This window comes from Lepisosteus oculatus, chromosome 5 (assembly GCF_040954835.1).
Source record: "Lepisosteus oculatus isolate fLepOcu1 chromosome 5, fLepOcu1.hap2, whole genome shotgun sequence".
Lineage (NCBI taxonomy): Eukaryota > Metazoa > Chordata > Actinopteri > Semionotiformes > Lepisosteidae > Lepisosteus > Lepisosteus oculatus.
The window spans coordinates 32,964,590-32,989,386 of record NC_090700.1 but is presented as its reverse complement, the minus strand read 5'-3'; positions in this window follow the sequence as shown (position 1 = coordinate 32,989,386).

The following is a 24,797-nucleotide window of genomic DNA, read 5'->3' as shown; positions in this document are numbered from 1 at the left end:
TATGTCACATTTCAGTTTAACACCATTTTGATTCAAAACCATCTGTGCCATTTGACTTTAGTCATATAACATATAATTTATTTTTTCTTCAGAACTCCCCATTGCCCAATCTTTTCACTTCTCTGTAATTAATTAACCATTAAAGTTATGTACAGAAAACCTACAAAAACATTATTGGGGATAAACAACTAAACAAATATTGTATATACTGCAACATATACTTTAAATACAAATTATGTGACAGGTTAAAAAGATGATGTGCTTTACAGATCATTTAAAGGATCATCTATAAAGAGAATTGTGAAAAAGTACTTACAAGTAGCCTAAGCTTATAAAGTCCTGTTACAGCAATTTAATTGAAAAACGTTGCTTTGTCAGACAGCCTACCTGTTTAACCTAAAACCATTGTTAAAAAAAACAACAGTGGGGAAACTTGTGGGGAGAAAAACATATAAAATAGAAAATGCATCATCAGCCTCTGTGGGAGATCAAACAAGAGTATCTTATATTTATTATAACCAAAACTGAAACAAGAAATCTGAAAATTGAGACTAAAAAGAAAAACACATGAACTGATAAACAATAAAAACTATTTCTTCCAGAATCTCAGTTTGATCAACAATGAAGCAGATTTAATATCTAATATATCAAAGCACAGTCCCAAAAATCTGGATACATTGATGCTATTTATTTAAAAGTAAAATAAAGTTGGAAGGTTATCAACTATCGCTACAGTATATGGCTATGAAACAAAAATTCCATCTGTTGAATTCTTCCATGTTCTATGTAGTTCATTATAGGATAATCCTAAAATGTATAATTGAATTATTATGCTCTTTGTTAATTGTAAGGTCTGGAAATAAATAAAGGAAACATATTTTGAGAAAGAACAGATTTAATTCATACTAAGTGGTGATGGAAAATCTTGTCTGTCAAATGGCAGAGGAGATGAGATTTATTTACTATCATCAGTTCCTCAGCCCTAAAGTGCAGTCAGTATCTCACAGGCTATCCACAATGAAATGCTAGCCACATTGCGCTGCTGTGATGTCTATTTAAATCAGAGCTAAAAAATGATTGCAATAATTAAAGACTGGCAGCCCTTGCTCTGCTGCATTGCCTAACATTTCATACACCAGAACAATTATCTAAACAATTGCTTCACCTCATGAGGGAATTTAACTTTTTTTTCCATTTCAAAATGACTTCAATCCTCATGAAAATTACACAATGGGACTATTGAAGGTGAAATGGAAGGAATTCATTTTTTTCTCCAGTGTATGAGTGTGTATGTGTGTCTCTGTGTTTGCTGCAGCAGAAGTAGGAGGATTAGAGTTGGCCAGGTCTGCCAAAAGTTTGTCATATTATCTCATTGTATTGTAGCAGCTCTGGTTGTCAAACAGGTGCATGGTTACAGTTAGCTGAGCTCTTTTCTCCAGGAATGTGTAGGTGGACTGCTGTTTGCAGCAATCTCTGAAAATATTGTAGCTATTATAGAACACCAACAACAGCTGAAAGCTGGGAAGCCAAAGCTAAGTGCTGTAATGAGTTGAAGTTGGTTGGACAGGACTGGCTAATATTGATACCTTTAAATGTGCTGAGCATATTTTACTGGAAACCCTTTAAACAGTGCTTTATAATAGTTCAGCCTCAAGGAAATAAAAGCATGGATAAGTCTCTTCACATCAGATTGTAAGAGAACAAGCTGGATCTTGGCAATATTTCAGAGGTGAGAAAAAAAAACTACAAACATTTTTAATGTGTGGAGTGGTGGCACTGTGGCTAAGGATCTGCACCTGTGGCTGGAAGGTTGCTGGTTCAAATTCTGCAGCCTGCAGAAGAATCTTATTCTGTTGGGCCCCTGAGCAAGGCTCTTAACCCCACCTGTTCTATGGTGCTGTATAAATGGATGAACCTGCACTCTGACCCCAAGCTTCACTCTCCCTGTCTGTGTGTTTCATTTTTACACATGAAAATTAAAGCACAAAAACAGCTTTTTTGGACATTCTATTACAGGTCCTTAAATAAATTGCACTTTTGATAGTTTAGACTGGACTGCCCTGAAGATGTGAAAAAACTGTAATCACCTGAGGAAACATTCCTCCTCAGTGCCTCCAGGTGGTCTGAAACAATGTAAGGAGCAAAGCTGATTTATTTTTAACTGAAATATAGACAAACAAAAAATCTAAAGTCTGCTGTTTTTCTCCCAGATGTCTCATTTGGAAAATGATGAAGTAGTGGCAGATGTGAGCCATCCTGCAGCATATTTTGCAGAAAATGTTGAGTGGGCCACATTTCATTCATATTTATTTTTGACTGAGTCACATTCAAAAGGTGCTACAGGCTGAAACCAGCACTTGGCATGCTGTTGACTAGCACCGTGCAAAAGCTGCTACTGTTGGAAAGCACTTGTTAAAAACTGAAATGATTTACTCTACAACTCTACATGATGAGCGATGGGGAGACATTTGGACAGATGTTACTCCTGAGGAAACCAGACAACAATTACAGTCCAGTTACTGTATTATTTGTACAAGTTCCTACACCCCCCCCCCAAAATTATAATATTTCATTTATTCAGTTTTTCCAAGTTCCTCAGCAACTACTACTTCATGACAAACAGTTGGAAAACATTAGTTTGTGCTCTGGATGAGGGTTCTGTTGCTGGCCTCCTTTTAATGTAGAGTAGAGGATGGTTGTCATGGAGCCATTGTAGCTCAGACGGCAAGGGTGTCTAGTTTCTGACTGGAAGGTCCTGGGTGCAATCCCAGGTAGGGGTTAGTGATTTACTTTGCTCTAATTCCTTTCAGACAGCTCCCAGGTCCACTTAGCCTGCTTTCCAAATGAATGCCAGGGGTCATAGGCCATCTGGATTGTGATACTGATCACATCACTCCACCTCCAGTATTGGATGGTTGAGAAAAATGGTAGCCCAGTCCCCCATGGGCCTTTATGGCCTGAAAAGGGGACCTAACCTACAGTACCTAGAGGTTGGTTGTCACATTTATACCAAGTTCGTATACATGTGATAAGACACATTTAATTTACAACAAATATTGTTTTTGTTGGTTTTCAACATAAAATGAAACATTTGTTGATTTTAATCAAAATATGATTACAATCTAAAACAAAATGAGATTACACACCACAATGTTATGGTCAGATAAGGTTAGCTCTCTGATTAATTGCTTGAAGTAATTAAGGCACATTTCCCACATTCCAAATTACTGCTGCCCAAGAAAGGTTAAATGGATCTAAATGAAATCATTAATCATTTTAAGAAAATGACAGTACACAGAGTATGTTATGACCCTTTTTTAAATTGACAACAAATTTAAAAATATAAATATTATTGACTGTTTAGTTACAGAGGAGCATGCAATTATTTAATATGCCCTGGGATGCTTCTTTAATTAAAATACATTATATTATTTTTCAAAATGAGTTGTGTAAGAATTTGTCCCGTTCTTGTGTTGAATTGTTTCAGTGGTTTCTCCATACATCGTGCTTTCTTTGCTGTCTAATCATCACAGAAACCTGAACAGAACAATTAATGTGCACAGTTTTGTTTACAAAATCACTGGTAATTTGACTCCTATAATACTTTGAGGGGACAGTGGACATTAGCAACAATTTACTAGTGTAATTACAAATATACCATGAGTTAGCTTTGTTTATCTTAGCTTCGAACATCTCCAGTCTTTTGAATTTTTTCTCTCAGCTTTCTCATTACATTGAAGCAAATTTTTCATCCAAATCATAAAAGCTCAAAAACAAGTGATAAGGTCCCAGGGTCTTCTGGTGTTGATTCAAACTTAAGATCTCACTCAGTTAATACAGGTATTTGCTGTTCGGGAAATTTCACTATTGTAAACATATTTGTCATTTGATGATTCAAAACATAAGCACATTTCAAACTACAGTATTAGGAAAACATTTCATATGGAAATAAGAGGTTTATTATCATTATAGGAAAGGTTCCAGTCACGAGAAAGCCATTTAGTCTACTGTTCACTAAACCTAAACAGGTTTGTTACCTTTTAAAAAGTAGCCAGTAAAAGGCTACTTTGGTGCCTTTTACTGACTCTGAGCAACTCCTCCAATGGGAGAAACTGGGCCAAGGGCTCATTTAAGGAGGGCAGCCCTTAGATATTGGACAGCAGTTATGCAGTATGCTGGGCCCTCTCCTTTTGACTAGACACAGCTTATGACCTCCTTAGCTTGGATACTTGAACTCCGACCTTTAGAGCAGAGGTCCGCTGTTAAAAAAAAATGCATTCACTTACCAGATGGAGAAATACCAAACCATAGGCCTTGAAGTCACATTTGTGAGTTTTGTTTTCTCTCACTTGTGCCATATTGATAACTCTACTATACAGTATGTACCAAATAACAGTTTGTGAAAATACTCTGTGGCAAATCATTTAAAAAAAATGTAATGTACCACAAAAAAATTAATTGAAAATGAATTAATTAAGTTAACTGATCACATCCAGGAGTTTCTTCAAAGAACACACAGAACCAGATTCAACATCATCAATGCGAAGACACTTACAGATTCCAATAACTTCACTCTTTGCGTGAAGACGTACTTCCTAGCAATTACAATATGTGACCAATTAAAAATCTGGAAACTTGATTGGAACTGAAATGCAGTGAAACTTAAGCCATACTAATGTCCTGCAAATTTTAGATACTCACAACTGGAGAGTCGTTTGGCACGCAAGTACAAAATAGGATTCTGACTAGGATTTGGTGAAATTAAAAAAAATGTGATAGGGATTTGTTAAAAACACAAAGGTTATTTAGCTATCTCCGTTGTACATTTGTACATGTTCTCTTGGAGTACCACAGACACATAGCTCTTTAATGGAAATTGCTGGCATATTTGTAACTAAGCTACTTCTTGTTTATTATGATACTTTTCAGAAGATCATTTCCAGTAAACATCTGAACATTTTGCAAGTGAACATTTTTGCAAACAGGGCCAGTGCACTTTTTATTTACTAACAAAATGAGTATCTTGCCATTCAGAGAGGTAATAATGAGTCCATGCAATGTAATAAGGATCTCTCTTCCTTCAAAGCTGCAGAGGTCATGTGACCTTTGGGAGGCAGCAGAGGTCTGATTTTGGTGCAGTTATAGAATTCATTGAACCATAAATGTATCTATTCAATTCTGAGTGGCACTGGAGGCCTGAGATTTCCAGGCTTCCTGTAGATTCCACACCTTTTTAGGATACATGCTAAAAGCAATTACGCTGTAGTTGCCATTGAACAGTCATCAACATGAGAAAAACAAAGCAGTTCAGCAATCTCATTGGGCACTTTAGAAGAAACAGCAGAATGCAGAAGTTATGAGGTTGTCTCTTAAGGGTTTATGGGTGGATTTATGGTTTTATACTGCACAATAGTTATCAACCCAGTTTTCCTGCTTATATGTCTGTTATATTTATGTGAAATAATATTTTTTTTGTTTGTTTAAATATATAATAGATATGAACAGATACATTACTGAAATACTGTGGGTATATATTTTAGAAGATATACAATACAGTATATTGTACATTTTCTGTATTTATGTAAAAATAGTGATGATACTATCTTAAAAAATATGAAAAAAATAAATTAAATAATTTAAGTTTGTAGTGTACTGTATCTACTGCATGTAATGTATACTTTCCAGTTTGTTTACTTTAATTACTTTTTTTTCTATTGATCTCTCTCAAAATAAACTGATTTACAGTATGTGAACTAAGGGATTGTTTTGTAGGAAATGCACCCCAAAGAATACCAATGTAATGTTGCTATGTAAACATTTTAAACAAATGATTTTCCAGTTTTTCTTTCCTTTTGATGTTCTTTAATTTTGTTTTTTCATCATGGTATTGTACTGTTCTTGTATTATTGTCGAATATGTTATATGTTTATGAGCTCATGATGACAAATTCCCTTAGGGGCAATTAAGTTTAATTCATTCAATTTAATTCATTCAAAAGATAAATAATAAATAATAATAAACCTGTTGAGTACATTCAGAGCTGCTGCTAGTATGAAAGATCCTGTAGATGGCCATAAAGGGAGCTTCAAACACTTAATCTATATAAATTCTTTGAGATAAGGACGCCAAAGAGAATGAGTATTTCAGTAAGAACAGCATATAGTGTAGTAAGAAGATCACAGGTGGCTACACCAGCAAGAGTGTTATGAATGCAGAATAGAGTTCAAGATGTCTAGTACAGACTTCACAAGTTTGAGCCTTTGGATTTTTCATTAGCCACCTGGAGCTGGGATAATACAATCTGTAGCATGTAATAGTCCCAGCAGGAGAGGTGGTTAGAAATTCCGAGATTCTTCGGATTGCTGTGCAGTTAGTTGAAGTTCATGTCTGTGAGCTAGCAGAGCTGCATCTCTCTTTCAGTCAACATCATTACTCTAGTGAGCTGGCTGAGGCCCTGTACTTCAGCAGAAAACATTGATGGTTCTTGTTATCCTTTCTGGTACAGTACATGGCTTTAGAGGTGAGCCCAGCTGATTAATAGCTGGAGATATCAAATTGGAAGTGTATCTCTTTAAAGCAGTTATATCAAATGTGTATTAAATACTGTACAGTATATCATTCATTAGAAAGTTATTTTTAGCTTTTAACAGTTTAGTTTAACATTAAGATTAACATTAATGGTATATGGTGTTATCACGAGCTAGAATCAGGATAATGTGGCTGCTGTGTGTTTTGATCTTTTTCAAATCATGAATCATTGACTATTATTAATACTCGTTATGTGGTGATACACAGCACCTTTTTTTAAGTTGAAAATCATTAGTTTGTTTTAGGTTGTAGTTCCCTGATATCTTTGGAATCTAATGGGCTTTTCATCTATCATATTTCTTATTTTTCTGATGCTTTTTGGCCCTAATTCATATTGAAAGGTCCCTATTCTGATATTACACAATATTACCTAAAAAGCCTAATGCAATAGAGCAACTGTATAAACCCCAGTACTCCACAGTACTCTTTGTGTTTGGGATTTAGGGACTCATCTGCTTTTGGCCAGATACAGTGTTTAACAAAGCACAGATTTAAAACTAACTGTTAATGCTAGCTCTGAATTATTTATCACTACAGTGGTTCTACTGCAAAACTGTTAACAAGCTTGCATGAGCTTCTCATGAGTGATGGCATTTTGAAAAAGCTCAGGGTATTAATGAGTAAATCCTAATCATGCATTAAGCCAGCATTGCAGAAAAGCCATGAATGTAGGCATTCAGAACAATGGATACTTCAATTCGGAACACAGAACAATGGATGCTTCATTTTTTAAAGACAGTGAATAAAAGTTTAAAAGTTTAGATGTCATATGTATTTGATAAATTAATAAACCCTGTCCTCATTTTCATGTTCCTAAGAACATGATACGGTACATTGACGTGATATATCCTTAACAAGAATGACCTATTGATAGCTGCTCTTTATCTTTATTTAGTGATTAGAAAAAAATTAAGAAATGGGACATCATAGTCCTGAAGCCGGCTTGAGCCTTATTGATTGATTTTTAAGTGGGATGACAAGATAGCAATGGAACAAGTGAAGATTGCAGATTAGAAATGAATATAAATTCAAACTGAATTTTCAGTCAAAACATAAGAAAACGATATAATGTCCCCATACATACATTGAACTCATTTTTAATTAATTCAAAGCAACTGTGCTTATATACAGTATATATAAAGGAGGAAAAAAAATTGCCTGTTTCTATTTTTCTTTTACCAAACAGAAATATAAATAAAAACTTCCAGTAAAAACAGAAACATTAGATTTATTCTTCTTTTATGGGTTTTCAAATATTTCATAATTATTGCACACTGAACCACAAAATCAAAAACTTAGACTCATAGCAGTCACTTTCTGTACATGCATGACGTGAGCCTATCAAAAGATATGATATTAAAGATAAATGTTTTTCTTGCAAACATAAATACGTAATGACTCCGAATGGCAACAAAAAATTCAAAGGTTTTTACATTTTTAGCATCACAGATTTTTAATAGGTACTCTACTGTACCCTTTTTGATGTAACTGCCTAAGACACGTGCTGGTAAAATATTAATTTTAAAATGTTTTATTTATGAAGTACTGTGTGTGTGGCAGTGATCATGTGGGAAGAAGAATGAAGTTCAGGAGCTGCAGAAGATGGAAATTTCAAAGAAACAGTAAAGTGGGTCTGTTGTGATCTGCTGCTGCTGGCACAGGCTGTGTGACCTATTTACTATACTAAACAGAGCTGTTTGAAAAGGAAGGGAAGTGAGACACTACACAACATTCCAGTGATGCATGAGTTTATAGTTAAAGTGGTTTATTGTTGCTTTAATACAAATAATAAAATCACATGGAGTCTTTAATAAAATATGTTATAAGTGCTGCAGAATTGTTATTATATTATTCAATTATAAAATTAGAGGGCTTCTGTAAAGAGGATGAGAGTTATAAGGTTGCAGGGGTTTAATACAGTTGGTTACCATTCACCTAATATACTACAACAACAACAACATTACTTTATTAAACCTTTACAATTTCTTGTATTAGGAATTATCTTTTTGCATACCCCAGCCTGCTCTCCATGAGATACACAGACACACAGGGATAGGGAGAGAGCCTGGGGTCAGAGCACAGGGTCTGCCATTGTACAGCACCCCTGGAGCAGTTGGGGTTAAGGGCCTTGCTTAGGAGGCCAACGGAGCAGGATTCCTCTGCCAGCTGTGGGATTTGAACCAGCAACTTTCTAGCCAGAGGTGTAGATCTTTAGCTACAGAGCCACCACTCCGCCCCAACACTAAGCGTCTTCAGTGTAATTACAGGAGTAAAATCACAACAGGAAGTATGTTTATGTATCGTGGATATTTAAAGGCAAGAGATTGAACTATGGGCTAGTTACTGTCTTAAGAAATTATGTCTGCATTACTTTTACTTACTATGTACAGTATACTATGAGAGGCATTAATAAAACAACAAATGACTAATGAATGAGTTACAGTATGAATTGGTTTAAAATCATATATTTCCCCCTACTGTCAATGCGCCAGATGAGATCTGTAGCTGCTACTGTACATTTCTTTAAGATTCTTGTCCTGGGTTAGCTCTGGAAAAGGTACTCACTGTAAGCTGCAGTTTTCTATATGTTATCAGGTTTAAGGATATCTTAGAGCAAATAAATGAATCATTTACATCAATATCAAATAATATATTTTCCTTTTCTGATGGAAAATCACAAAAGGAAAAGTAAGACTTTTCCTCTTCAATTTAACCGAACCATCTGGCAGTGAAATGCCTTCCTTCTAGAATAAGGTATATGAAAAAAATGAGTTTCTCTGGTGCAGGCCCTTACTTGGGTCAGCTCAGGACACTAATCCTTTCTCTTAAATCATTCTGCCAATGTTACTTTGTGTTCAGCTCAAAGCTTTCTCACATTGAATCATATTGCTGCGAAAGGGATAATTACCAACTGTGGGGGACATGACTGACATTTTCTTCCTCTCAGTGTATAAGGAAACTGGAGGAATGCCCTATATCTTAGAAAGATTTAAATCTTTCTTTGTTTTTGTGCGTTTATATTTAATCATTGTAAGAGGTAGGGAAATGTAATCTTAGTGACCTGACTTTTCTGTGGGTACCACCGTTCTGTGTGGATGAACATGCCTGATACTCTTTCACCAGGTCACAGATCATAAGCAGAAAGGGCAGAGGGCTTTTGCCTACAGCCTCCTGCGTCCTTATGAAGACAAAACTTTGTGACTAAATACAGAATTCTCCTGACGTAAATCGACTAGTAAAACTAAGAAAATGATACTGCTGCTGAACCACAGTACGGAGTGAGTCTCTCATTGCCACCGTAAACGAATCAACTGGTGACTGAGAGAAACTGGAGTTGGTTCACGATCCATACCTGTTGCAGATGCCCCCAGAAAAAATACCCAGACCTGACAGAGCTCAGGGCTCTGTCATTGAGTTTTGGCCTGTAGGCTCCTTGAGCTTCGTTTCAATATCTGTTACCATCTTTGCTTTGTTGTGTACTGAGACCCCAGCTTTATTACTGACCATGTTCCTGGATCACTCCCCTCGGCTTTGATTTACTGTTTGTTTTGGACTATGACCTCTGGATTTGCTGCAGACTGAGAATCCAGGGTTCCCTAGCTAGCCAATGCTCTACATTAGCCTGTGTGCGTGGCTATTCAGCTTGGGTCTCAGCCGCCTCTCACTCAGCAGCTAGGTTCTTATAAAAATGCTGGTTCACACTCCGAGTCTCACCTCGAGTGGACAACATTACAATAATAAGACAAATCAGTGCTTTATAACCATATGTAATGAACAATTCATTCAATGGAGTTGAATGAAAGTTGGGGAGGAGGTCAATCCCCATCCATTTCCACTCACCAAAGTATCCGGATTTTAGCACATGCATCGTCACTTCACATCCCTCCCTCCATCCATCATCGCCCTGCAGGAGCTTCTTGATTCATCACCCATCTCTCACATCAAGGGGGTGATCTGGCTGGCCTTATGGACAAGTTGTTGTTCCATCAGCCAGGTGATTTAAATCAACACATCAATACAATTTGTCTTCCTTGTCTTAACATTAAGCATTCTCTGACATACTGAAATGCTTTTCCATTATACAAAGATAAATAGTGTTCAGCACACTTCTAAGCACATTTTATTATTAAGAAATGCCTAACCAAAAACAATGAATAATGACTGATTCTCCAAAGCTGCTGCTAACAAGGCACTTATTCAAAAACAGTCTAAGTGATCTACTATACTTATAAATACTAATTAACTCTCTACAATTCCAGTTATTAAATGTAAGGTGTCATACTTAAACTGTGAGATATTAATACTCTTGTATAGATTTACTGTACTGTATATAGAGATAATTCTAGGTGTTCCAATGGCATGTGGAGCATTTACAGTAAGATTTACCAGTTTTTTTTAATTAACACACAAGCTAAAAACGTATACATGCTGTATAATACCTACAAAATATAATGTTGCTGACAATGCTTTTAAATTTTGATTCTTCCATTGAGAAATCCATTCTTCAGCTGTCACAATGTTTTCTTGAACTACATTGTGAAACTTTTTGGATTCTGAAGCAACATTTTCTAATGACATTAAATCCACCGTACTCGAAAACTGATGCAGGGTTGCATTCATTGTCTGACTTAAATTAGACATTTCTTCATTAACTGTACTCCACTAGTCTGCAAGATGTTCTCTTGAGCATGTTTTTAGGAGTACATAAGAGTCAGCTCAATGTACAAGTGTACAAGGCCTAAGCGTCAATGAGCTGTCTGGAAATACCTTTCTGCCCTGACCATATTTACTTAAATGTACAAACTCCAGAAAAGTTTTCCAGTGATGAAAATCTGTATTTCTTTGTTATTATTATAAATTTGATGCTTCGGAACAGAATGCTTTATATTCATCTGCTGGACTGGCACTTTTGTCTGCTTTTCTTTCCTGTGATTGCAGTGGACTACTGACACATACAAGAGTTGACAACTGCATAGTGTTTCTCAAATTCTCTATGTTTCTCCTACAGTGTATTTCTTAATGCAAAATCTGGTGTCCAAAGCCTAAGACAGCAGAATAAACAATCAATGTGCATGAATACATGATAAAAAGCTTCAAGCAAAAAACACAATTTGGGATCCTCAAAACTGTACTGAAAGCCTCTAGCTGAAAGAATTAAATTCTGATTTCAGTCTAATGGGTAATTGCTGGTTCTCTTGGAAGTGTGTAGTTCCATGTGATGTACTGTGCTATAGTTCCAACATGCTGGCACAGTCTGGTGAAATCTCCACTAGAAAAGAATATAGCACACATTTTGATACTAGTGCACACTTGTGAAATTACTAAACTTAGACTGTGCACAGAACAATAAATTATACCTGTGCTTTGATTTTCTTTGGCCTTTTTGCCTGTAAACCTCTGAGTTGGGACTTGAACCCAGGCCTCCAGTATCACAGGTGATGTCACTGCGCTGGTAAGCCAGCTCGCACAACCTCTAATGTTGGCTGTATGCATTACAATACCTTCATGTACTTCTCAGCTAAGACAGTGTTGATATGCTGAAGATTTCATTTAGGAACACTGTAATGAATCTGGCTTTTGAATTCATTCTGTATGACATTACGCCCTGTCTCAATCAGACCATTTGAATTTGATTTGACATTCTGGAAAAGAGTAGACAGTTTTTTTATGTGGTTTGCTACTCTGCCATCTTGCTTGCTGAGCAGATGTGCTAGTTTGACATAATTTCCCTTGTTCAGCAAATCTACTTTGGAGTGCCCACATTTGAAGTACAACTTAAGTAGATTACAAGGCAGATACTGTATATCTCTTAAGTACATCCCTGGTTTTTATATATAACTGCAGCCCATCTTCGGAGCCCAAGCTTAAGGTCTATATGACTCCGGACAATGTTCATTTAGTTTGAATTCAGACATTAAGCAGTTCTGCACATGTACTGACTTTCATGCTATTTTAATTCTGTTTGGCTTCAGCTGTTTTACTAGCAAGAGTTGCTGATGGCACAGTACAGTATTAAAAGTGCTGATTTGTCATGCTGAGTTCACACAGCATGACAGGAGAATGAACACAATAATGATGGCACTAACTAGACTGTTGACCTCATAAACCCCCCATGATGCACATATTTAAAAATAATAAGCAAATTCCATAGGATGTAAATATTCTGCTGTTTCCACATTTCAGATCTCATTGGTCATTCACTGCATGACTTCCATGACCCAACTGTACTGTACACTATTGATGTATTCTAATTCTTGTTGCCCTACATCAGTCTTCAGTGGTTTGAATAATACATTAATTTTAGAAGCACCTTATAGCTTTAAAGAATAAAATATGGTTATCTTCCTTTTTAAGGTTATGTATGATGCAGAAAATTAAATCTACTCTTCATGCCTGAATTCACAAATGTTATTAAAGAGAGTAACTATGAGTTGAGCACAGGTTGACTGCATAACTATTTAGATTGAATGAAGCAGAAATCTTAGCAGTCCACTCAAAAGCAATACAAATGAATTAAACCTGTACTGTGTCGGGTTCATGAAAAATTGCAGTTTATGAAGCTCTATGGATAAGAGGTTAAACAGCCCGCACTGTTGAAAAAATCTTCAAATGAATTGGTAGGCCTGAAGTGTGGGTGGTGGGAGGTAGGAGGTGGGGACAGGAACTTTTCTGGCTGTCTGCTGCCTGAGAACAGGAGATACAGTACTTTCTGCTGTAATAAAACTGATTAACGCTCCATTGTAATATGTGTCTGAAGATTTTATTGCGCAGGAAGGATTGTTGAGATGAAATGTGGAACTTTTCAGTAGCTTAAACTGTCTTTATACTGTACATTTGGTTTAATTTATGATTATATATTATACTTAGCATAACATTTATTTAAGAGATGAGAGTGTAGATGGCTTGGGAAAAAGAGATGTAAAAGTGAGGTCCTTGACTGTCTGTGGTCATGAAAATTTCCAGGTTGTTTCTCTCAAAAAGTAGAGGTGTAACCCTGGCGTCCTGGCCATATTTCCACTTGGTCTTTACCATTCGTGGTCTCTTATTAATCCCCATCTATGAACTGGCGTCATTACTCTGTTTTCCTCCCCACTATTAGCTGGTGAGTGGTGAGTATGGCTACCATTTATCATTCAGGTGGTGCTGCACATTGGTGGTGGTGGAAGGGAGTCCTCATTACCCATATAGTGCTTTTAGCAATAGAGGAATTTATGTTGTTATTCTTTTTCTTATTTTTATTATTATTACTGACACTCATTAAGCGCAGGATGCAGGATGACAAGGTTGAAAAATTAAAATAACTTTTGTCATGGCTGTTCATTAGATTGACAGTACTGAACAGTTGGGAATGGAGAATTGTTTTTGCTCTTCATCAAGATTTGCCATGCTTGTGCTGAAGGTCTGACAAATGGAACATTTTGGTTGTTCTTAGCATTGGAAAATGCCAAGAATCTATATCAAAGATTTTATACTTTATGTTTGAACTTTTGTTGTTTTGGCTTTGCATACATACAGTAGTAGTGTGCAACATTATGCAGCTGGAACAACCTAATCCACCCATTTCTAGAACTGCTTTTTAAACAGCTTTACCCAGTACAGGGTCATAGAGGAAGCCGGAGCCTAACCTGGCAAGTAACAGGCACAAGGCACAAGGGAGGATACTCCCTGGACATGATGCCAGTCCATCAAAGGGCATACTCACAATTAACAGCACCAATTTTACAAAAGCTACTGTATTAACCTTCCAGCATGTATTTGGACTGTGGGGCTGGAAACTGGAGCAACAGGAGGTCGACCACGCAGACATAGGAGGAACATACAGACTCTGCAGTTAGAAGCCCAGGAATTGAATCCAGGGTCCCAGCACTGCGAAGCAGCAATGCTAACTACTGCACCACCATGCAGCCCTAATCTAGTCCATTTTTCATTTTCACAAGTGCTGAAACAGAGCTGTTTTTTTGTGATATTAGAAAACAATTTAAAAAAACCAACATTTGACAATCACTTCAAATGCCTTAGATTCAGTGCATCTAATTAAGCTTTATTTCCTTTGGAATAGTTAATAAATCTGATGCAGTGTACAGACATCACCGTTGTCTCAGACAATATTGGAAATGCCAGACTTTGGAACACATCATAATCCCCATTAGATAAACAACAAATTGCAAACTTGCAAACACCACCATAGTGTCTGAAAATATATTGTAATGTTGTCTTAAATTTGTTCTCAGCTGCCCATAATCTGTATACATAATAAAGTATACATATGGTATAAGTTTGCTTTGAACTGAAACTCAGCTCACACAATATAAGAAATTCTGATGTGATAAAACACAGGATCTCCACCTATTGAAAAGTACTGTATATCAAAACAGCTCTGGCACACATAATCCCTCTCAGAAGTTGCTTATTTATATTTAAATTTTAAGTTTGAAATTGAATCTAAGTACATGCATGCATGTTTTGTATTTGAATGGGTATGCTGTCACAAATTGTTGTAATCTGACAGCTCTGACCTCTGGAATACAGATGACAGAGAATGGCCTTTATCCCTCAATTGGCATTCTGAGAAAACCTGAGGATTGCCAAGTATGGAATATAATGAGTGTGATTTATTTAAGTGCTGATGACAACTGATGCTGACAGAGCTGCATTCTGTCTTTTCTGCCTCTCTGCCCATCCAACACTCAGCCAACATTACCGATCCGTGTTTTCCATGATGAAACAGCTTATTGTAACATTTAGATTTCAAATGTCAAAATACTGAAATGTGATTAATTGTATTTCTAGTTATATATTTAGTTATATAAGATCAGGGAACTTAGATCTTGGTAAAACTCCTGTAGATTACTGTGCACAGCCATGCATGAAACAACAAGGGCAGTATGGTTGCTAGTATGGTTGGTAAAAGTGCAAAACAAGAGAAAATGTGTGAGTAACATCTAAACAGATGTTAGAGTGAATTTTCTGGACACATGCTGAAAATTTAAACGCCATTTGGAGATACTGTTCTCAGGGATCTTGTGGCAGAAGGAAAAGGGAGAGAAATGTACATACTGTACTGTATGGATTGGCAAGAAAGAGTTATCTCACAAAAACCAAGAGCATTTGCAGATTTGTACAAGGTACAGGTTTCAGAAGAAAGTACATGTTACTAAAGGCTTTTGAGACATTTGTTAATGAACTCTTTGTGATCCGATCTCAACTTCAATTTAGCAACGGCTTGATCTGCTTCTGATAGCTCTACTACTGGACTGCTCGACTACTTGTGAAAGAGTGTGGTTATGCTAACAGTGACAAAATGGTGAGAGACTAGGGATTTGCCCATTCAGTCACATAGAGAAAGTTTTAAATCAATGTTACATCAAGGTGCAGAGATAATGTTTGAAAAGGTTATGAACCTTGAGAGATCACGAGCCAACACAAATTCTGTTGAAATGGACTCTAGTAGAATAAGCAGTATGCACAATAGGCTTGTGCACAAACAAAATAAACAGTCCAACTATTATGTAAATAACTACTCATATGTACTACAATTACAAGAAAGATGTTAAAACAAGTGGGAAGAAGTCAGAATGTTCCACATTATAAGGATGTAATTATGTGGATGACATCAACCTGGAAAAATACCTAGCTAATGGCAGAGAAGGTATTAGAAGTGGTACTGTAAATGGTACTATTTTACAAAAATATGCAGACCTGAGTTACAGCAGTGTATACTGTAAGAGAAAATTGGCCAACTGAGTGGGAATCAGACTGTGACGAGCCGTTTACTGATTCAGTGTCAAATGAGAAAGAGCTATCAGAAGCAGATCAAGCTGTTGCTAAATTGGAGTTGAGATCGGATCACAAAGGGACACAGCTCATATTTAAATTTGACACAGGCTCTCAGGTAAATTACATTGCTGAAAGTGAATTCAGCATCCTGAGCTCTGAATGGGAGTTATAGCCAGCATGAGGCTTACAGGATACATTGGATAGCAGCTAACTGCACAAGGCACCTGCAAGCTGAAATGCAGGCTTAAGGACATTGTGATGCACTTTTATATTGTGGACACCCAAACACCTTCTGTCTCAGATGTTTAGGTGTGGAGCTCTGTGGCTTCACCATAAAATGAAGGAAACACAGTTTTGGAGGAATTAATGGTGCTAATTCCATTGATTGGTATCTTTATAAGAGAAGGTACATTTCCCCATTAACTTAAACATTATAAAGACGTAGTTTTTCATTCTCTATTTTGTAGTCCCAACAGTGTTTTTTTTTACTTCTGACTGGGAAGTACAGTATGGTGTTCACTTTTACTTTTTTGCATAGCTTTTTATTAACATTTTTCCTGTTTATTCAGTTTATTTGGATAAGCAGTCATTTGCACACCTGGCATTGATCAGTGAGGTTAGAACTAGTTCACAGTTGCTTATATCATGCATTTGTGTTTGAGATGCTCAGCCTGTCCCAGAAAATATGACAAAAGTTGAGAAATCTTCAATGACAGTTTAAAAGAGTATTTATTAGAATTAGAAGTAATAATGATTTTTAAAATGATGTATTTACTATTTGAGAGTAAAGTATGTTGACAGATGTAATGGCATGTTGCATCTCCTCTTTGAGTTATATTTCATACAATAAAAGGCTCCATCATTAATGATCTATTAATAAATCTATAATTTATACAAGATGAGTCTATTGCCCATTCAGCATAAATAGCCCTATAATCAGCATTAAACGAAGAGTTAGGCATGAGATGATAATGATTTAATTTAAAGGTGAGTATGATCAATGTTGAAACACCAATATTGTTTTGGCTGCAAAACTGAAAAGCTTTTCAACAATCAAAGAGAGAAAAATATGAATTAATTCATTTCTCCCCCTCTGCAGTCAGGAATCTGGTATTCACAACTTTTCTTTAAATCCTATATCTACAGTACATTCATTCAAAGCTACTATTCTCTGTATGGACTAGAAACTATGGTGATTAGTAACTCATACAGTATGTTATCAAATTATGGATAGGTTAATGGAATGTCTTTCATTATTCTGTTAGCACTTGGAATGTACCGTAATAGATTAGCTGTTCTTTTGCATCAGCTTATTTGAAGCAAGCCCAGATGTTCACAAGATGTCCTTGGTGGTGACCTAGTTTATGATGGTAGAGGACCAGTCTTCAGGGTACACAATCCTTCCTGTTTCACAAGCTTCTGTAAATTGGACAAAGTACATGAGAACTGTATTGGAAGAGCTTTTTTTCATTATCGTGGTATTGTGTAATGTAATTTTCTGATTTCCAGTTATGTTTGTATTTTAAAAGAAACCTACAGTAGTGTTTATTTATTGTTTTGTTGCAGAAATAGATATACTGTATCAATCTATATCTAGACAGCCCTGTTTTTCTCAAATTATTTATTCAAAAACCTCCACACTTTGTAAATTGCACAATTAAGTTTATTTGTATAATGTTAATATATATATATAGTATAATGCAGAATATAGTCGTATACAGTATAGTTGTGAATACTTACATGATAAACAGCTTAACTTAATACTGTTAATTATATTACCAGAAGCAACAATAATGTATAATTCAGCCAAGCAGGTTAAGGAAAATTCTCTAGATACATCCTCAAATGCATTCAATTTTTGGATTAAATTATACAGTACCTCATGAAATGCTGTTAGTCAACAGAATATGCAACTCCTCCAAGAACATAATCTATTTAACTTTCTTAATACTTTTCTTATGGTATAGATTTTAACAATTATTCTTCCAGGAATTCAGGCTATTTCTATGATGCTAGAAATGGGATTTTACTGTGACCCCTCTTAGTTTTCATAAAGATGTCTTTTTTAATTGCAGAACAAACACATTTTCTAATTCAAGGTCAAAATCTAGGCCAAAGTATAGTGGAGTACATTTGAGGACTTGTTTTATGTACAGTAACTGCCAATACAAACTATACTCATAGAAAATACTGTAATTGTTCCTGGTTCCAAATTAAAGAAAGAGAAAATTAACTGCAGATAATCCCATACCCTGTATATTATTCTTGATTTGTTGTTATAAGACACCTAAAAAACAAGTATAGGGATTAAATACCAATCATGTTGGTTTATAGTGGTCAACATGATGGTCTATAATCATGACATGTCTATAGTGGTGTCACAATTCTATCGGCAAAAAGAAAATTCACAAAAAGAGGTAATTTAACAAGAAAGAATTGATAAAGCTTTTTTTTGCATGATATACAGTAAATCACATAAGACTTAGTGGAATGTATCAGAAAATGACAATTTTAATTTCCCATAGCAGCAAGCATAGCACACTGCATGTGATACAAGAGCTTGTTGACTAAAAAGAATGTATCCTTCTTGCTGTCTCATATACAGATTTATTTATTAAAATAATAAATGATCTCCCAAGACATGCTTTATTTGAAGTGCATTGCTGATGTTTGTGTATTTTAATTCATTGATATTTTAGTCATGAGCTAAAACTTGACAGATACTATTTGTGGATGGACCCAATTTCATCTAGTAGTATTAAGAACTTTTATGATTGAACATTTTGTCTTAAAGGAGTTAGTTAATCTAAATAGCCCAATGTGCAATGTGCAAGGTAACCTCATTTTGTCGGGTAATAAGGGACTTGAGAGGCCTCTATTTTTAGATAGAAGAGCAGAAAACACATTATAAACCCTTTGGCTATCCTTCAGCTATATTCCCAGTTGAAGGTATTTCCAAGTTTTTTATTCATAATTTAATTCAGAAAAGAAGTTAAACCTATATATATATAAACCTAAGTAAACTCTGACTTTGTGTAAGTTAAAAATTGTACAATACGGTATACTGTTTGTACAGAATAATTTTTAGTTCAATTTATACACATACTGTGTAGTCAGTATCAAAATACAGTAAATAAATCCCTTCAACCCACATCCAGTTCACAAAGTTATTAGAGTCATTATTAAGTCATTCATTTATGTAATTTTATTGGGCACAACACATGTGAATTCATTATGTTCATTTACATTTGTCATTAAGAGTGGGGTCTACAGTGAAACTAACAGGTCTGCAGTGCTTGGCCGTGTTGGAAGCAACACAAGCTGTCTGTTTTGAGGTAGTGAGTGTTGGTGGCTTTGTGAGACAGCCACCTGCTAATTAGAACAACCTGCAGAAGGAGGCACATGTGGTCTGATTGAATAATTAGCACTACTGAAGGAGTGAAATTCCACGTGAGGGAAAAGAGCTCTCATGATAGGCTCTGCATGGAATTAGTTACACCTCTGGGCTAATTAAGAGGCTTATAAGAATAGCCAGTTGGACAAAACTAACACTGCATGGTATTGCTGGTTAGAAATAGCACACACAAGCTAGAAATAAAAGTCTAGATCGCACAAGCTGTGTCCTGAGTACTCTCTGGGCCTTGCTATCAGTAGACAGACAGGTGTTACAGAGAGTCTGTGGCCAAATGGGATCAACTTGGACAGTTAGATATGAGAAGAGCTACCTGGCTGTTGGTGAAGTGTGCAAGTGGAGACTTGAAGTGATTTTAATTACAATTGTTATTGGTGATATTGAGTTAATCTAATAGAAAACTCTAGTGCCTGTCAGTTAGTGATGACAAAGTGAAGAACTTGATAAGATCTGATAAATGTGATGAACATGGTGGATGCCTAGTAAGAAATGAAGTGAAGTTAGTGAGAAGACCTAGTGGCTTGTGTGAAAAGCACCCAGCAAAGAGCAATCAAGAAGGAAGAGGACTGTGCAGTCCTCCCTAAGAAAGGAACACTATGAGGGGGGGAACTAGGATCCCAGAAAGTGTTTAAATGTTTTTGTCACCTTAAGTGGCTTAAGATGTAAAACAGTGTACAACACTGACTTGCATAACAATATCAGGTTACATTGCACTAGGTTTGCAGATGCCACATTGTGGGATACAATTACTGACCCGCTGCACTTAACCTTGATAGGAATGGGACTGTTTACTAGTACTGTATATGAGCCCTAGCTGCTTCATATTGCTTCTGTTTATTCTACAAGCGTCCAATGGGGTTCATGTTGGGCCAGCATAACTGTTAGAATCATAACACTGTCACATTCTCAAATTGCAAGAAGTCCTATGTTAAGAGGCAGCATGAACATGCATTATTACAGGATGAGCCTATAGTAAGGTGCAGGTACAATGACTTAACCAAAGAAACTCCATACTATCTGTCTGCCATTTATTTTTTACATGTGGAATTCTGTTGTAAAAATGCACTCCTGCCCAGTTCACACTTGGATATTTACATTAATCCACTGGTCATATGGATATGGTATAGTACAGAATTTCCTGTAGTACCCAGTAGTTCTCTTAAGTTAGCTTCCTTTTCTCATGCATAGGGAACTGTTACAGTATATTGAAGTACTGTAATCCTATTCTTCTGTGGTGTTGGTACACCTCTTGCCTTTCATTACTCTGAGTACTATGCTTCATAAACTCCAAAAGTATATCTTTTTTTTTAGGTTTGCTGTCAGATTCTCTTTTAAGTGTTGCTGGTACCAATTCTTTTCTTTTTAAATAAGTTGGCCAGTCTGTGCTATGAATGAGAGCATCATCCAAATATTGGTCTAATCCAATAGATCCTGAAATATAGCAGATCAGCCATGCGGACCAAAAGATAGCACATTGTATTGGGGGGGGGGACATCCAGAGTAATAAAGGTCTTTTCTTTAGCCTTCAGAGTGGGCCTTCTGTCAGTCAGGTCTACGATGCTAGTTCAGTGCATAGTATACGATTTACAATTATTTATTCTGTCCAAGCTGTCTAAAAGACAGAAGCAGGTATCGGGGTTAAATGAACTTGTTTCTTTGAAACTCTTCCCCTCATGAAGAGGTTAACTGAAATACATCCAAAGTGACGCAGCAGTGGCAGTTATGATGCAGACAGAGCTCACCCCTGCCATTGCCTAAATAATCCATCACCATTCAATAAAGAGCCATTGTTGTACGAGAGAAATTAATTTCAGTTTTGAAACTTTGGCATTGTGGTGACTGCGGAGGCGAGAGTGAAAGAGCTACACCGCAGTCATTTCCAAGACATGTTTTTCATTATTTCAGCTGCATTCTTTTCACATGACTGTCTTCTCTTCTTTCCCTCAGACCGTGAGATTTCGAAAGACTGCTTCTTTTAAATATAAAGTATTTTCTTAAGAGATGTACTCAACAGTCCTTATTTAGAGATACACCATTTGTTCCTTTTCTGTGAAATTTAAATGGGTCTTATAGCCACATAATTGCTAGATATTATTTCTGTTTTTTATTACTTATACATTTTTACTTTATATTTTTGTTAATACATCTTAAGAGTTCATTTTCTTAGTATGTGATCATTTAATTTGTGCTTTGTGTCACCCAGCATGATTCTGAAATAGGTTTTCAATATAGATCACTGAGGAGCAAAAAAGCATCTTCTGATTCTTTAAATACAGCAAATATATCTTTCTTTTACATTTTCTTTTGCATTTTAAAGACTCCAGGAGGACTACATGAAAATATCTCATTTGAAATTGATAATTTCTTTTTATCCCCAAGGCTGGAACTATCAGTTGATACTTAGTTCAAGTTTATTGCTATGGCAAGTCACAGAGGCTACTATGAGGTGAATTTGCTTCCAATTATGGTCAACATGTCATAGCCTTGATTCTAACCAATCAGAATCCCTTTCAATGACCAGTGGTCCTCCCTGATTATGTGTTTCATTAAGTGGTCATGTGCTAAACTACAAAATGCTTCTCAAATTTCAGATTGCTTTTGGGAAACATCATTCATTTTCCTATCTCTTTATGGCCTCTCTAAAATACTGCTTGTTAGATGTTTCTTAATGTCTTCAAATTGTTACACCTGTGGTCTTAACTGCATCAATGTAGTGGAGAACAGCACTTGAATAAACTGCCTAATGCATGGAAAAGATGACAAGTAGAAACACCTACAGTACAAGAAGCAAAAGGGCAACTAGTCCAATAAAGAAATAGATTGTAAAAAAATCCATTCTGTTGTTACAGCTTAAAATGTTAAAAATATCTTATCTTAAAATGTTAAAAAATATATGACAACAGCAGTCTCGGATAATAAGCAAACAAACATTCAACAATAGAACAATTACATACAGTATATAAAACAGCAATAAGTAGCAATTACTGTATATCAAGCGTATTCATTTAAATGACAATATTGAATTAAACCAGTTAAGAGCAGTTACAGGAATTCATTTGAATCGTTCATGACCAGAGGATTAAATACTGTAGATTTCTTAGATGTCTGTCTGCTTAGCATATATAGCTTCAGGCAAACTTAGGCAAACCATGCAGCCTTTTACTACTTTGAGACTGTGTGGTGATGTACAGTATGTTTTGTTGAAATTCTGGCCATTGGATTGGAGCTGGGGCAATTCTGAGCAGACCTTGTACAGAATGACTCTACATTCTGCACATTTTATTCTAGACTATTCTAGTTCAGCCATCCCATTTGATCAGAGGAAATATACGGTAGAAAGTTTCTCCATTTTTTTAATTTACCTAGTCTCTCTCCTGCAGAAGCAACTCTGTTGGAGGTGCTTACAGTATATCCTGTCTGAGCTAAAGGACATGTTTGTAATGGAGCAGCTGTGTCTCTGAGCCATCTATGTTGGTTTGCACTGTAGGTGTCCAATTTAGTGAGCAGTTGGAGAGAACAATGCAAGTATTTGTACAAGGTAGTAAGAATAAGATATCAATCATTTTCCTTTATAAACTGGGAATGAACACAGGTTTAATGGCCTATTCAGCTTTTTAGGCAACGTCAGGCTAGTTAAGACCAGGCAAAAAGCTTACAGTATATCCACTAATTACAACACCACAACTTAAGTCTGAACCCTTTACTTGTTTCCATCCATTGACCAGTTCTCAATCCACATAAATGCAAGAATAAATGTAGGGTATTGTAATTATTCCTGTAGGCCCAGAACCATGCAGCTAATAAAAACAGGTCAATGAGCATTTTAACTGATTTTTGGAACATGCATTTAGTACAGTACAAAGACATTGCAGAGACTGAAGAAGTTTAACTCCAGGCTTACGATTATTGTTTAGAAGAGTATAAAGACTATAAAAGTGCAGTTTTTCTAGGGGCAACCGCAGTGTGTCCAGACATAGTGAGTCCTTTCTCAAACTATTGGAACAATTGAGGTCAGCAATCGCAAAACCATTGGTAAAATCTGAAATCCATGGAATTATATTGTGTCAATACAAAGTAATGGATTTGTTTGTATCCCCAGTCAAAAACTCATGCAAAGACAATGATAGCATTGCATATCAGAGTTTCTGCATGCACTTATCTTTATAAGCATAACACTGCTGTCTGACTGCAGTTCAAAAAGCTATTCAGCAGCAAGAAAAAAGAAAAGAACACAACTTTCTTATTAATCTGACTGCTTTAATGGTAGGAAAGGACATGGCTGATGATTAATATCAATCATATTAAGGTGCCCCAGAATAATGCATCTCCTACTGATCTCCTTAGTTATATTTTTAGATATAACTAAAATACCACAACTGTGTAGAATGTTGTGTGTAGAATACCACAACATAAACACTGTAGGCGTTAATAAAAAGTACTTTTCTGCAACAGTTCTTGAAAGTTTTATAGAAGGATTTTAATCTATAAATCATATAGCTTCTTAATCTGTACCTATAAGAGACAGAGAAGGAACAAATGATGACATATTGTAGTTGTTCATTGAAAATCAGCTTTAGACTTTACCGGTGTGATTAATCTTATAGGTCACTTGTTCCTAAAGATTGGCAACATCTGTATTCACCTTAGTACTGATCTTTGGATAAAGATTGGTGATTGTAATAATAGCCTATGAAGCCTAATGGAGTGAGATGATTCAGCAGCAGGTTTGAAAACCTGAGGTTTAGATGCATTCTTAAAGGTTTTCCTTGTCCATCTGGAAAAAAGTCCAACTACTGTACAGTTTCAAAAAGGTGCATCTTACTCCATAGCAAGAGTGCGAACAACAAGCAATATAACACTTTGCAGTTATGTATATTTAATATTTACAGTCTTTAGTTGTAATGCATCACTGCCCACTTCCCCAATTTTTGTTAAACATATAAATCATTTTGGGAAATCCTGCTTGTGGTGAAGCCTAGTGTAATTAAATTTGTAATATCAATAATGATGCTTAAGTAAA